The sequence below is a fragment of the Megalops cyprinoides genome, chromosome 2, assembly GCF_013368585.1.
Source record: "Megalops cyprinoides isolate fMegCyp1 chromosome 2, fMegCyp1.pri, whole genome shotgun sequence".
Taxonomy (NCBI): domain Eukaryota; kingdom Metazoa; phylum Chordata; class Actinopteri; order Elopiformes; family Megalopidae; genus Megalops; species Megalops cyprinoides.
In genome coordinates, this window is record NC_050584.1 from 12,936,110 (window position 1) to 12,948,779 (window position 12,670).

Consider the following 12,670-nt stretch of genomic DNA (forward strand, 5'->3'; position numbering starts at 1 on the left):
ATATAAATACATACATACTCACAGTTCCAGAACCAGCCAGGGGTAATAATGGACAAACCCTTAAGGCTGCTATTATAGGTCAACTTAAATATTTTCAGTTTGTACTCAACATCGATTTATGCATCTGTGTATAAGAAGAATAATTCAAGTAAATTCTACAAGACAAAAGGCCCTCACCACAGCCCTGCAAGCTATTAAACCCCACAGCCACTACACAAAGACACTATTCATTGGTAACAGCTATGGAGAGCACTATCCACACCACATACCGCCAAATGCTTCACTATAGATGCACGTGATGTTTTCGCCCGGTGAATGCCCCACAGACCTCATTAACCAGATCACACACTTATCATACATGGCTGCTTATGTGTTTTAACGGCAACGCATCATCGCCAGAGACAATGCACAGGATTATTCTCACAGTGGTGACCACTGGTATAATTACCCACGTAATTGCACTGGCTGCTTAAGAGCAAAATTCAATTCACTGTGCTCTGAACATGATTGTGTTAGCAGGATGGACGCCAACTAATTAGGCCCCCTCTCCCTCAGCTTCTTCTCACCTGCTCCTTTGCTAATTACAGTTGCATTAGTAACAAAGACAAACCGGGTAGTTCATTTCAGTTCGGTTAGCACCACCCTCCTTTCTTAAAGTGTCAATACATGCAATGTTAAAAGGCGAGGCTGGGCCCTATCACAGAAAACTTGCTTTTAACAAAGTGAAATAGGATGCTGCTTTTCTCGTGGGTTGAGACAAAATGTGAAGGATGGGTCTGAGCAAGGTTTACTTTGTTTATTTCAAACAGACCCACCTTTCCATGCAACGTACTTCCTTCCTCATCCTCTTCCTTTCTACGGTGTGAGTGCTTTTAAGTCTGTTGTAATGTGTAACTTACATTTTTTAATACTTATATTTTATATATATAATATATAATAACATATTTTGGATGAAATGACAGCACAGAAAATGCATTTCACTATCCCTGTAATGTCCTCCATCCCCACAATCCCCATAGCATCAAGAATCGTGTCTCTTATTGTCTCCCACATCATTGTCTTCACTAAGACTAACAGCATGCCAGGCCTGGACCCACACACTACTTCTTCTGTCCTACAACTTTACAGGTCTGCTTTTTCCCAGAATTGTTCAGAGCAAGTGCGGGTTGGTCTCAGAAGCAATGCCAGGGATGAAACACGCAGATAAAACTGAATACAGAAGTACTGGGAAACAGCTGAAGGCTTCTGCATCTTCTACGTCTTTTCTCACTGAATCTCAGCTACGGCCAACAAATGGAGCGCTACAGAGTCTTTTGTTATAAATGCCATCAAGTATATGGGGAACCACATTGAGATACCTTCTGCTGCAGCGCTGAGCTTCAGGCCATGTGTATGCATTCATACGTGCACTTTTTAATCACAAATTATGCAGCATATTTCTCTCACAGCCACTACATCAGATGCCACTGTAAGGCATTTTAACTCTTACTTTATAATCACAAAAAATAAAAATTTAATCTACAATACGTGTTTTTGAAGTAGTTCATTCAAAATGCATCAAAACTGATTGGTGTTAAAAGCCAATTTGCCAGAGCAACAGACAATATCGGACAGCTGAAATGAACTCCAAATGAGCAACCAATTCGTGTTTACTGTACCACTGCATGTAAGACCATTACCTGCAATCATCACATCACATCACCATTTTCCAATAAAAAACAAACAAACAAACAAACACTAGCATTCAAGCTAAATGCGTAAATATAGCCTGCAAAGTGAGCAACGCCACCCGGAGTCAGAACAATAGTAATCATCATCTGGCATGAAATAAAGCCAGCTGCTGCTGCCTCCATCCTACCGCAGTTGTTGCGATCCTTTTTCAGTCTAAAGGTTAGTGTTAGCTGCTGTGCAACTACGGCAGTCTGAGATGTAGCTGAATGACTCACTCGCTCAACACATTCTAAACAGGCAGCTGCTAACTGCTACCAAACAGAGAGAGAATCCTCTTTCTATGTCTGTGAGCAGGTCTTCCATACACTCAAGTGTTGCCTGTACATTGTTGAAATTCCTGTATAGCTGGTTCTGTCTTTGCCCACAGCACTATCATTTCACTTCATCAATGCTGAAGGCACTAATTAAAAGCAGAGCGATCAAGACTGGCAAAGGATGGATGAGGCCGAAGATAGACAGACAAAAGTGTCAAACATGACAATACAGAAACAAGACATCAAATTACTCCCTCAGCTGTGATTGCAATACATACACATTTACATTTGGCACCCATCTGCATTTTGTATTGCCTGCATTAGTCTAAAACCACTCAAGCAAACAGGATGAAGGTAACCCAATCACATCACGTGACAGACATCACGTGACAAACAAACCTTTCATTGCATGTGAAAACCAGGTTGTTTATAAATACAATGCCATGAACGTTCCTCTGTTTCATTACTGTAATATCACTATATTTTTATCTAGTCAGTTACTCATATGGAACATGGAGGGGAAATGCACTGTTGATGAAAATTACCATTGGACCAGGCAAACTCCCATTTTATGCACTTCTCTGATTTCACTTTGTGCATCCCTCCGTGTGCATGAATTGTACATCATCATCAGACTGACAACAATGGCTTTTACGTTTTCCTTGACTTTGCCTTCTTTGCCTTCCTGTCTATTTTACAGCAAAAAATGTCAAAAATTCTGGCTGAAATTAATTTCAGCACTGCAGCACGCTGCGTTGCCGATAAGGGTAATGAGTTGAGTCAGGTGCTTCAATTTGCCTGCAGCAATGATAATTTATTCCCATGGTACCACATTCAAACACATACACGGGGCTGCTTGGGAAGGCATGAGAAAGACAAACTAGTAGTAACAGACTGTTCATACTTCTGCTCAAAGTGGAGACCAATCAATAATTCCCTACTTGGACAGTAACAGATGTAAGTACAACAGGCACCACAGGTCATTAACTGTAGTTGCATTACAAACTGCATTACATTATCTTGGAATAGTTCAGAATATGTTGCTGCTTTGAGTGAATTCTAATTGTTTTGCGATCCAAAATATGACAAACCAGTTACATTTGGTTAAAGTGATAGTTTTCATATAGACAAAGCCAGGACTGAGCCAGGATTCGCCTAGTCCACCACCCAAATTTAATACTACCTGGGAACGGTACTAACCTCTTTCTCACCTTCACAGTTGAGAAATAATTCCATGTAAATGCGGGCAGTAGGCAATCATATACGACTGCAGCTACTATGCGTTACACCCAAAGCAAGAAAATGAATGTTAAGGAGGTGGTGCTGATTACAAGGCCATGTCTGCTGAGGCTTGTCCACCCAGGGTTCTTACTTAACTGCAGCTTCTAAAACAGTAATTAGCAGCGTGAATTATTATTATTCATTGTTAGGGCTGTCTCATTAGTATGTCTTTTTTCAGCTGAGCTTAAAGGACCAGACTGAGTCCAATTTGTCCTTTAGTCTGTAATGTGACTGTAAGCCAACTCTGACTCAGTGGTTTCAGGGAGGGCAGAATTGGATTTTCTGAATTACAAGAAGTAGATGTCAAATAAGGGTCCCTGTGACAGTAAGCAGCTCCCATGTGTAGTGGAACCTGGCTTATTGGACATTTAGATAAACACAATAGCCATGGAAGTTTGTGGGTAGGTGCCGTGGCAGACTATTAAAAGCATCATTCCTTTTTTTTTCGGACGGGCAGGCATTCGGTAGTCGGAGGTCAACTCAAAAGCAGCTTTTCATGGGGTATCATCTTTTGCCCCTAGCTTGTTTTGTGTTCTCTCTTGACCTACGCCTCTGCCCATCAAATCACACTGTGCTGTGTCCTGAAAGAGAAATGTAAGCAGGAGTTCATTTGTTACCTCCTTGTGCAGAATATCAAGCTTGGGGGTTGACAAAATTAATGAAAAAAAAAACAGCAAATGAGAAACACATAATTTGCATAGCTCTTTTACTTGTTAAGGACAAGAAACACTGTGTTAGTTTGAACAGAGGCCTCAGTTTCCAAGTGTATGATGCAAACTATTAAGACACTTTTTTTATGTGTTTTTGGTCATTGGTTACTTGTGGTACATAATGAATGTTGCGATAATGTTAAACTATCCTCCTTTCTCTATGGCCTGTTTTTAGACATTATGTATGTTCTCAGGGCTTCAATAATCATGTTCAATGGAAAACGTACTGTACTTCGTACTTCCATTTAAATACAGTGCATCAATGGAACAATCCTCCTGTTTTTGAATAAGTTCATAATTCTAATGCCAGTAGTTTTCTACTACTAATGTTACTAATGTGCTAATGTTAATTCTAGTGTACTTGCAAATGTTTTTACATTCAAACACACAGACACAGATTGGTTTAGGCTTATGGTGGAGTACTGGTGTCGATCGTACTCACAACAGCGACAGCCACTCTAACACATAACTAGCCTTTAAGCTGTGATTTTGCTGAGCTGTGATACTGGAGCATGTGTCCCTGTCTAAGTGCATTCTCACTTCTACAGCAGTTGTCCTGTTGTGCTTTTTGATGTGAGAAGAAAATCAGGCTTTACAGCTGCACTGGCTCTAACTCGACACATGAGAAGGAAAAATGCGAGACGTAAAGAGAAAAGGCCCCCAGGAATCACCAAATTAGCAAAGCAGTGATGTAAAAACTGCTGCCTTTAACATTTTTGTGTTTCTTTTTTACTTGAAGGTAGTTTTTTATTTTTTTTTTTTTTTAAATAGAGAGCTTACAGCAGACTGATACACTAGGGCACGCACCACAATTGCACTGTTCTTTGGTTTCAGCACAAAAGTTCAGAGACAAGAAACCACTCAAGGTTCCCACTCTTTCACTACACATCACAAAACTTCTCACTCCAAAACTGCTTCCCCATTTTTCCTTTTCTAACCTCTCTCTGTTCTCATCTCTATCCCCAACAAAGAACCACTGCAATCCATAAATCCAGGCCAACTCCAAACCACTCTGTTGTAGGTCCAGCATCCAATTGATCAATCCAACTTATGGCTGATTGTGGTACCAGTGTCCTATACCCCCTCCAGTCAATTCAGTCCCAGTCCTCCTTGTAGTACAGACAGTGTACCAGTCCATATAAATCTATAATCCCACTGCTGCGTGTTCAGTTAGTCACACGCACCAGCCTTCCCATCAGCCTCTAGGGTCTTCACATGTCAAACCACATTTAGCCTAATGGCAACTGCACAATAGTGTGACATGCTCAGGAACTTTCAAGCATGCACTCGTTAAATATATAAGTAGCAGTTCCTGGTTTGGCCAAATGACTTGCCCAATTCTTCAAACATTCAATGTGCATATAAAGACAAATACACCCACTCATCAATACCTATTTCCTTCCTTCCTGTCAGAATGTGCCACTTATTGAGTTTGAATGAGCTTTACGTGGAAGTTCCAATTTTAGCTGAATCAATAAACTGCGGGTCACTGACTCCCCCACACAGGTGCTGAGTCCCAGCATGGTCGCTACAGAATCAATACTAATCAACGCCGGCTCTTTGTGAGAGTGCAAGTTTAGTGTTGCTGTTAATGACCAGTGTTTCCTCCACCTTCCAGCAGGAAATATCAGGCACTTTAATATCCAACAACTCACTAGAGGATGTGAATTTAAAGCCTGGTGTTACACTGCTATATGCACTGGGAGTAGCAAACTAAAAGAAAAAAAAAACTGGCACACCAATGAACTAATGAAATCTTAGATTAGTATAGTACTAGTAATGATGTCAACATAATCAGTTTTGTTTAATTTCCTCAGGGTTCAATCACCTAAAAGCTGAAAAGTTTTAAATGGTAAAAGTTTGAAATGAAATCCATTACTGCATGTCTAGTCCAATCCTCCCCTTGATCCGGCTGTGACTGCCATCAGACCCTGCCTTTCACAGTTCACATCGTATCATTGTCAAGACAGCTGAGACACTTTGGAAGAAGTGGGAGTCCAAATGCTGTCCGTGATTGGGTTGTGAGACGTAGATGCCATCAAAATCAGGTGCGGCAAACTAGAATCGTCTATAACACATCTACCTTGGTCTTTGAAAAGCAACACTGTAAATCTTCGTTTGTGTTTAGCTATGGGGTTCTTACCTGATGTTGTCAGTTCATGCTGGTTGTCTCAGTTGGTTTAGGTTCCCTGTCAGTCTGATCTGGCCATATAGTCATTCCTGTCCCTATAACCTTTTCTCAGCAAGCTTTCTATCACCCAATTCTCGGTTTCCAATATTAAAAACTAAAATCAAACACACAAACCACATAGTCCAGGTGACACTAGAGCCCCTGTTCCTAAAAGTGCATCCACAAAAAAGCCATTAAACAATATTGTAAGACTGACGACACTATTTTGGATCCCCGTAAGAATTAGGTCAGCATAATGTAGGTCACCTATTTATTGTTTTGTCTAAAATCTAATGAAGATCGCATTTAATCAAAGATGTTAAGACAAACAATCATTTCTTATTATTGACATCACAGCTTCTGTCACAGACTGCATAAATCATATTAATATTGCATGTGCTCCATATTTTGGATCTTGCTGGCTGTCCTTTTCAGTGCCAACTGTCTCCATGGAATTCCTCCCACAATCTCGCACAGACCACTGGTGTGAGCTGATAACACAAACAGTGCCTCTATGTGCATTTGTTGTGACAGGTGAGTTCTTATTTATTATGTTGCTATTAAACAAACAATTAATTTAAAAAAATCTGTACATAATAACACAGCTAAACCATGGCAACAAAAAAGCAGAAAGTAAAACCTTAAAAAGAACCTTCTAGCAGAACTAGATGGTAGTCGATACCTCTCAACAGTGTTGATGTGGCATTTGTCTCAACACTGAATTGTACTATAATATCTCTTAGAATAAGGATTTTATATACATACATGGAAGTTCAAGGCCATTACACATTAGTTTACATTAGTTACATATAGTGGGATCCCCACCTAGTCCAGTGCACCAGAATGCATAAGGTACAATACAATGTGCAGTGCAATGTATTTTGGGGTAATGTCTATGTTAAAACGCAGCTTTGCTTCAGGAAATGGAGGAGCCTTGTGGTGTATGTTTATGGGCAATATATGTCAGCATGTTTAAGGTAGGTAGTTTATATTAATCATTTACTACTAAATAAAAAGCCAAAGACCTGGTACTAACTTTACATAATTCGGTAATAAACTACCAGTGTGGAACAAACCTCTAGGCAAATACATTAGCAATCTGTCTGTCAAATCCCATCAACACATAACAAAATGATAAAGAGCTGCATGAAATTAACTCAGCTATTTTGAATCAAATTTATCCACCTGATCACAACATCATAAATAGCAAACAGCTGTTAATTTTTGGGGGTGCTTCACAACAGCTCTTATACGTAAAACATAGACACAATTTACATCCTTAGTAATATATCAGTGGAGTGTTTCAAACTTAATGACAATATTGTATTTTTTACAGACAGCTTACAGAAAACCATAATATCCTCAAATCATCTTACCCAGCATGCAGTAATAAAAACAGAAGTTGTCTTATGCACATTGGACTCTTCGCTAAATTGGCCTACATACTGTTCAGTGGAGTTACTCAAAACATCTGTAGTCATTGATTAAGATGTGGGGTGTTCTCATATGTGAGTGCTATAATTACGTAGTTAATTGAGATACAGCTGCTCAACGCAGAATAAGATTTTAAAAACAAAGCAGGTTCTCAAAGTCAAAATTTACTGTACCTGAGAGCAAGCTGTACACATTCCAAAGACAAGTAGACTTACATAATAATAATAATAATAATAATAATCATAAAAATGTAATAATAATAATAATGGCTTTGGGGGGGGGGGGGCAGTAATAAAATCATCCATATGAGCATTGTGCAGACTTCCTAGAGATAACTGACATGCATAAATCAGCCATCATCAGGCAAAAATAGACTCTAATACAATGATTTTGAAGCCTCAGTATGTTAATGATTACTGACAGTCACCAGTTTACATGTGAGCAATAATGTTAATGGTACATTATATTACTATAAATACATTAGATTTTCCATTCTTACACACACCCCCTTGTACAGATATGTCTTCCCTGAGAATTTTCACCACATAACTATTATCCAATCAAATGCCCTGCGATTGAGGTAAGACCATTCCTTCAAAAGGAAAATGGCTCATTTTCTCAAAGGCCTTGACATTAACTTAACGCATAACCTGGAACAACTGAATAAATATTACTGGGAACTGAAGCGTGATTAATTTTTCACAAACAACCATATGTGACCTTTGAAAATTATTGAGTCATTACAAATGGGTGACTTTTTTTCAGACAAATTTGTTTTGTAAAAAATGCTGCTCTGCATGATTGCTAAATTGCTGCCAGGAAGAGTTGCCAAAACCAGCTCTTCTGCAGGCATATATTGTAAAGTGCTTTTTTCAACACATTTATTAATTGTGGCGTGGAGTGGAAGATGGGCTACGTATCAAATCGACAAATATACCTTGAACATGATCTCAATCAGACAATCTGTCTGAAAATGAAAAACACAGCAATGACAAGATGACATTTTTTCATCAGAGCAGTCATCACTGGTCAATATTGATAGGTACATATTTATGTCTGTGCTCTTCGACCCTACCGGCAGTTTGTCACAGTGCACTACATCTCAGATCTCCTCACATCCAGACCTTCCGAAGCAATTTGATTCTTGTGACATTTTTCCTTAGTAAAATACGGCATCCATCCACAGCATGTCCATATAATATATTTGGGAGAATATATCCTGAAGTGATCAGTGTCAATGCACCCCCAATGGACAGTGAAGCCCTATTCTGCATGCTGCAAAGCAGTTAGACACCACTGGACCCTACAAAAGACCCTAAAAAGTACATTACTATTGATCACATGGTGCCCTCTTAATGATGACTGAAGGACGCGATCTGCCATCTCATCCTAACCACCAGAAGGCCCCTTGCTCTTGGCACTCATACGGCTTTAGCCAATAGCTCAGTGTAACTTCATCCAGCACAATGACTCACTGTTTTTAAATGAAGGTGGCATGAGCCTAAAAACAGACGACACTAAATTATTCAGAATGCCAGCAATTTGCAAGGTCACAGCTAAAATGAGTCAAATATCCGGAGTCAAAAATAAAATGTTCCCCAAATTGCTTAAGAATTATGCCATTTAGGCCACAGTGTACTTTGAGCTCTTTGCCATAATGAAATGTTATACAAGGTTATAGTTACAAGAACAATCTATAGCATTGTTGAATCGTTCCTAAAAATAGCTACCTATGTAAATATTTACCATTTAACATTTTAACACTTTCTGATTCCCTGAATAACGTTGCAAGGTTCTGCATTTCCTAACTTAATTACTGCTCTGTCATACACAGTGAATACTCATTCAGAATGAGAAACACAAGTCCTTTTTTCTCCCTTGTCCTAGAAAATCTGGACTGGTTCTGGACCTGTTCTGCTGAGGTGGCCTGCGGGCCGTATTTGCTTAATAAATATAACCGCGCTTTCCTGAATGAAAATAATCACAGCAATCCTGGCGACGGAGAACGGCTTGACACTTGGCCGAATGTCGTGTGTCAGTCAGTAGGCTACTAGGAACAAATCCCCCACTCTCTGGAGAGAATGCACGTTGTGGACCATACACTGTAACCGGGCCATCAGAACAGGACACAAAGATAATATACAGTTCTCCTAAATAATTTACATAGAGAACAATACGACTGAGCAATATTACAGTCAAGGGATCAATCATAACTCGCTTAGCTAATGAACCTTTGTGGGTTCCCTATTGCTTTGTTAGTCGGTTTTGGGGTCGTATACGAATTACAAGGGATTATTATTATTATTATTATTACTACTACTACTATTGTTGTTGTACGGATGCGGTTTATTTTAGCTCCACGTCTCTAGCTTCACGTCCACTTCCCATACAGTGCGAGGGGCCATCTGCAACAGGATTATTTAAGGGAAACCCCACACAAAGAAATACATGGAAGCACTCTCCTCGGACTGTTCACGGTGCTGCAACAGAACAACCAGCATGAACTGACAGCGTCAGTTAAGAACCCCATGGCTAAACACAAACGAAGATTTACGGTGTCGCTTTTCAAAGACCACGGTAGATGTGTTATAGACGATTCTAGTTTGCCGCAACACGCTCATGCATTACCTCATTCCATCGCTATACCGCACTATTCCACGAACAGACACACACTCTTGCACGTTCCGTACATTTTGACCACACTGGCTTGCAACATTCAAGACTAGTAGTTAACGCGTGCAGACGCATCGTCAAACAAAGACAACAACGAAACCTACCTGGGATAAAATCACCTGTCTGTGAATCATACTCCACTTTGCGAACCTTAAATTCCAAAACTGACTATCATACCTATCAGTAGGTTTATAGTTAGTCCATACTCATTGGTGTGTAATATCCTGACAGGAACAACACATACTAACGGTGTATATAGTACTACATTCGTCTTTCCATCCTCCTGCCTCTCTCTGGGTACCGGAGGGCTACAGCCAATGGAAGGCTTTGTCTTTGCGTATGTGCCGCTGTCATCCGGTCTCTCTGCTGCCCCCAGCGCGTCTTTCTTACTATCAAGGGGAGAGAAAAATGTCAGGCAGTAGCGTGAGAAGTTGTCTCTTCAAGAGATGCTGCACCTAAAACTGAAAAGGACGGGCTTGGCACGACATTTACAGGGGCAATAGGGCTTGCAGAGGCTGTAAATACTGGTAAACATAAAATGAATTTTACGCGGCAACATGGCCACATACACAATCCTTCAATAAAAGCGATTTGTATTGAGGACCACCAGCATTATCGAACCAGCATTTCAGCATTTAGAGATGCTAATCAACAGCGTAATCAACAGATTATAATAGTGAGATCATAATAAAGACATTAACAGCTTTATTTATTTATTTATTTTATCTGAAGCAAATCATGTGACAACAATCAGCAAGAGTGGTGCACATCTTGCAACTTTGCAGCTAATGCCGGGTTAAAAACATAATTCTCCACAAAGTAATAAACGACTTTATCTTCAGAGCTGTAAAATAGCCTTCTGATATAAAAAGAATCTTCCTTTTAACCTCATCTAAACATTAGTCTCCCACAACAGTAACCAATTAGAAGCTGAAAAGAATATCTTATTGACTGCATTGGATTTTGTATCAAATTACTCAAAGAACTTCCATTCCACAGCTATGCCATTTTTAAAGTCAGAGCAGAAATGCAGTTTCTACATCAAGAGGAGATGATAGCTAAGATTGTATTTGCTGTTTTCGAGGAGGGAGGAAGTGCAGTTGCAGTGCAGTTTCCAATCTGCTGTGATGTTTGCCTTGACTGATTTAATAGGAATAATACAGAGCATAGGAAGAGAGCAGCAGGAGTTCAAAGGCAAAGATCCTGTGCAATGCTATACAGGAGGTACGCTACTGTACCTCTGTGGTTTACCCCTGAGATATCCTAAATGGGAATTACTATGTACCTGCTGCTTTAAAACTGAAACCCTGAGGCATTTGCACAGATTGGCTGTGTCATTATATTTCTCTTCTTTGGACGATGATCATGAATTATGATCTCCATTCTGCTTCATTTATAGTTGTGCTTGCCAGAAGATTTCTGTGACAGAGGGACATTTTACATAACATCTATGGTAATATTCTTCACTCATAAATAATTAACCATGGGAAAAATGAATCACACCCATTGCATGTCCTTGATGTTTGAGTTCTGTGCCCAGGCGAAGATATCTTGCTCTGCTTTGTATGTGTTTTATATCCCCTTTACCTTCTAAATATTGTAACAGTGACATTCCTCCATCTTTAATTTAGGATTCATTTTCAGCTGGTGCCTCTCTGATTAGAGTAGGGGTTCAAAGTTTGTTATCTCCTGAAAGCTGACAGCAGTAGGCCATGGGTCAGGTCATGTGAGCCGTCATTCAGGGCTTCCGTCCTCCCGAGTTCCCCTTGCTTCCTGTTCTTCCTTCCTTCATTTCTCTCTCTTTCTCTCTGTCTTTATATGTCTGTTTGTACACATACACACTTTACTGATCAGTTTAACTGTAGGACGATCCAAAAAAGGCGAACGGTGGGAGAAGCGAGTGAATGAGGTAACATAGACAGATGACATAGACGGGTAGGTGAGTGATATCTGTTTTGTATTGACAGGAGAAGAATGACAGAATGAAAGGCAGCCGCCTTGACTGATGTGTGTGCCCACAGCGCACAGTTGCAATTCTGCGCGGAGGCATTAGGGGTTACGAAAGCACAGATGGGATAAAGAAGGGCTTTCTCTCTCAGCTGTGGTAAATATTTCCTGTTAACACCTAACATGACTGTATGTATGAAGCTCTGTGGTGTGTAAGTGTACACAAGTGTTGCACCAGTGTTACAAGAAGAAGGAGAAAGAGAGGGACAGAGTGAATAGTGACAGAGAGAGAGAGAGAGAGAGAGAGAGAGAACAGACAGACAGAGGTACTACAAACAGCAAGAGAGAGAGAGAGGGAGAGAGAGAGAGTTAATCTAATACATATGCAGATGACCTTGCATGGCAAGATCATCCTGGAAAGACTAAGGGGGCTTTCACATCAGGGACCCGGGCCTAGATCCGAGTACACT

General features: G+C 40.1%; 1 protein-coding gene across 1 annotated transcript in view; it reads right to left on the reverse strand.

Annotated features, from left to right (window-relative positions):
• The window catches only part of LOC118772437 (E3 ubiquitin-protein ligase HECW1), an 86,259-nt gene extending 75,826 nt beyond the window's left edge, over positions 1-10,433 (reverse strand). The window contains exon 1 of the mRNA XM_036520761.1: positions 10,358-10,433. The gene's annotated coding sequence lies outside the window, so the exon portion shown is untranslated. The remainder of the gene's footprint in view (positions 1-10,357) is intronic.
• Between the last annotated feature and the right edge of the window lie 2,237 nt (positions 10,434-12,670).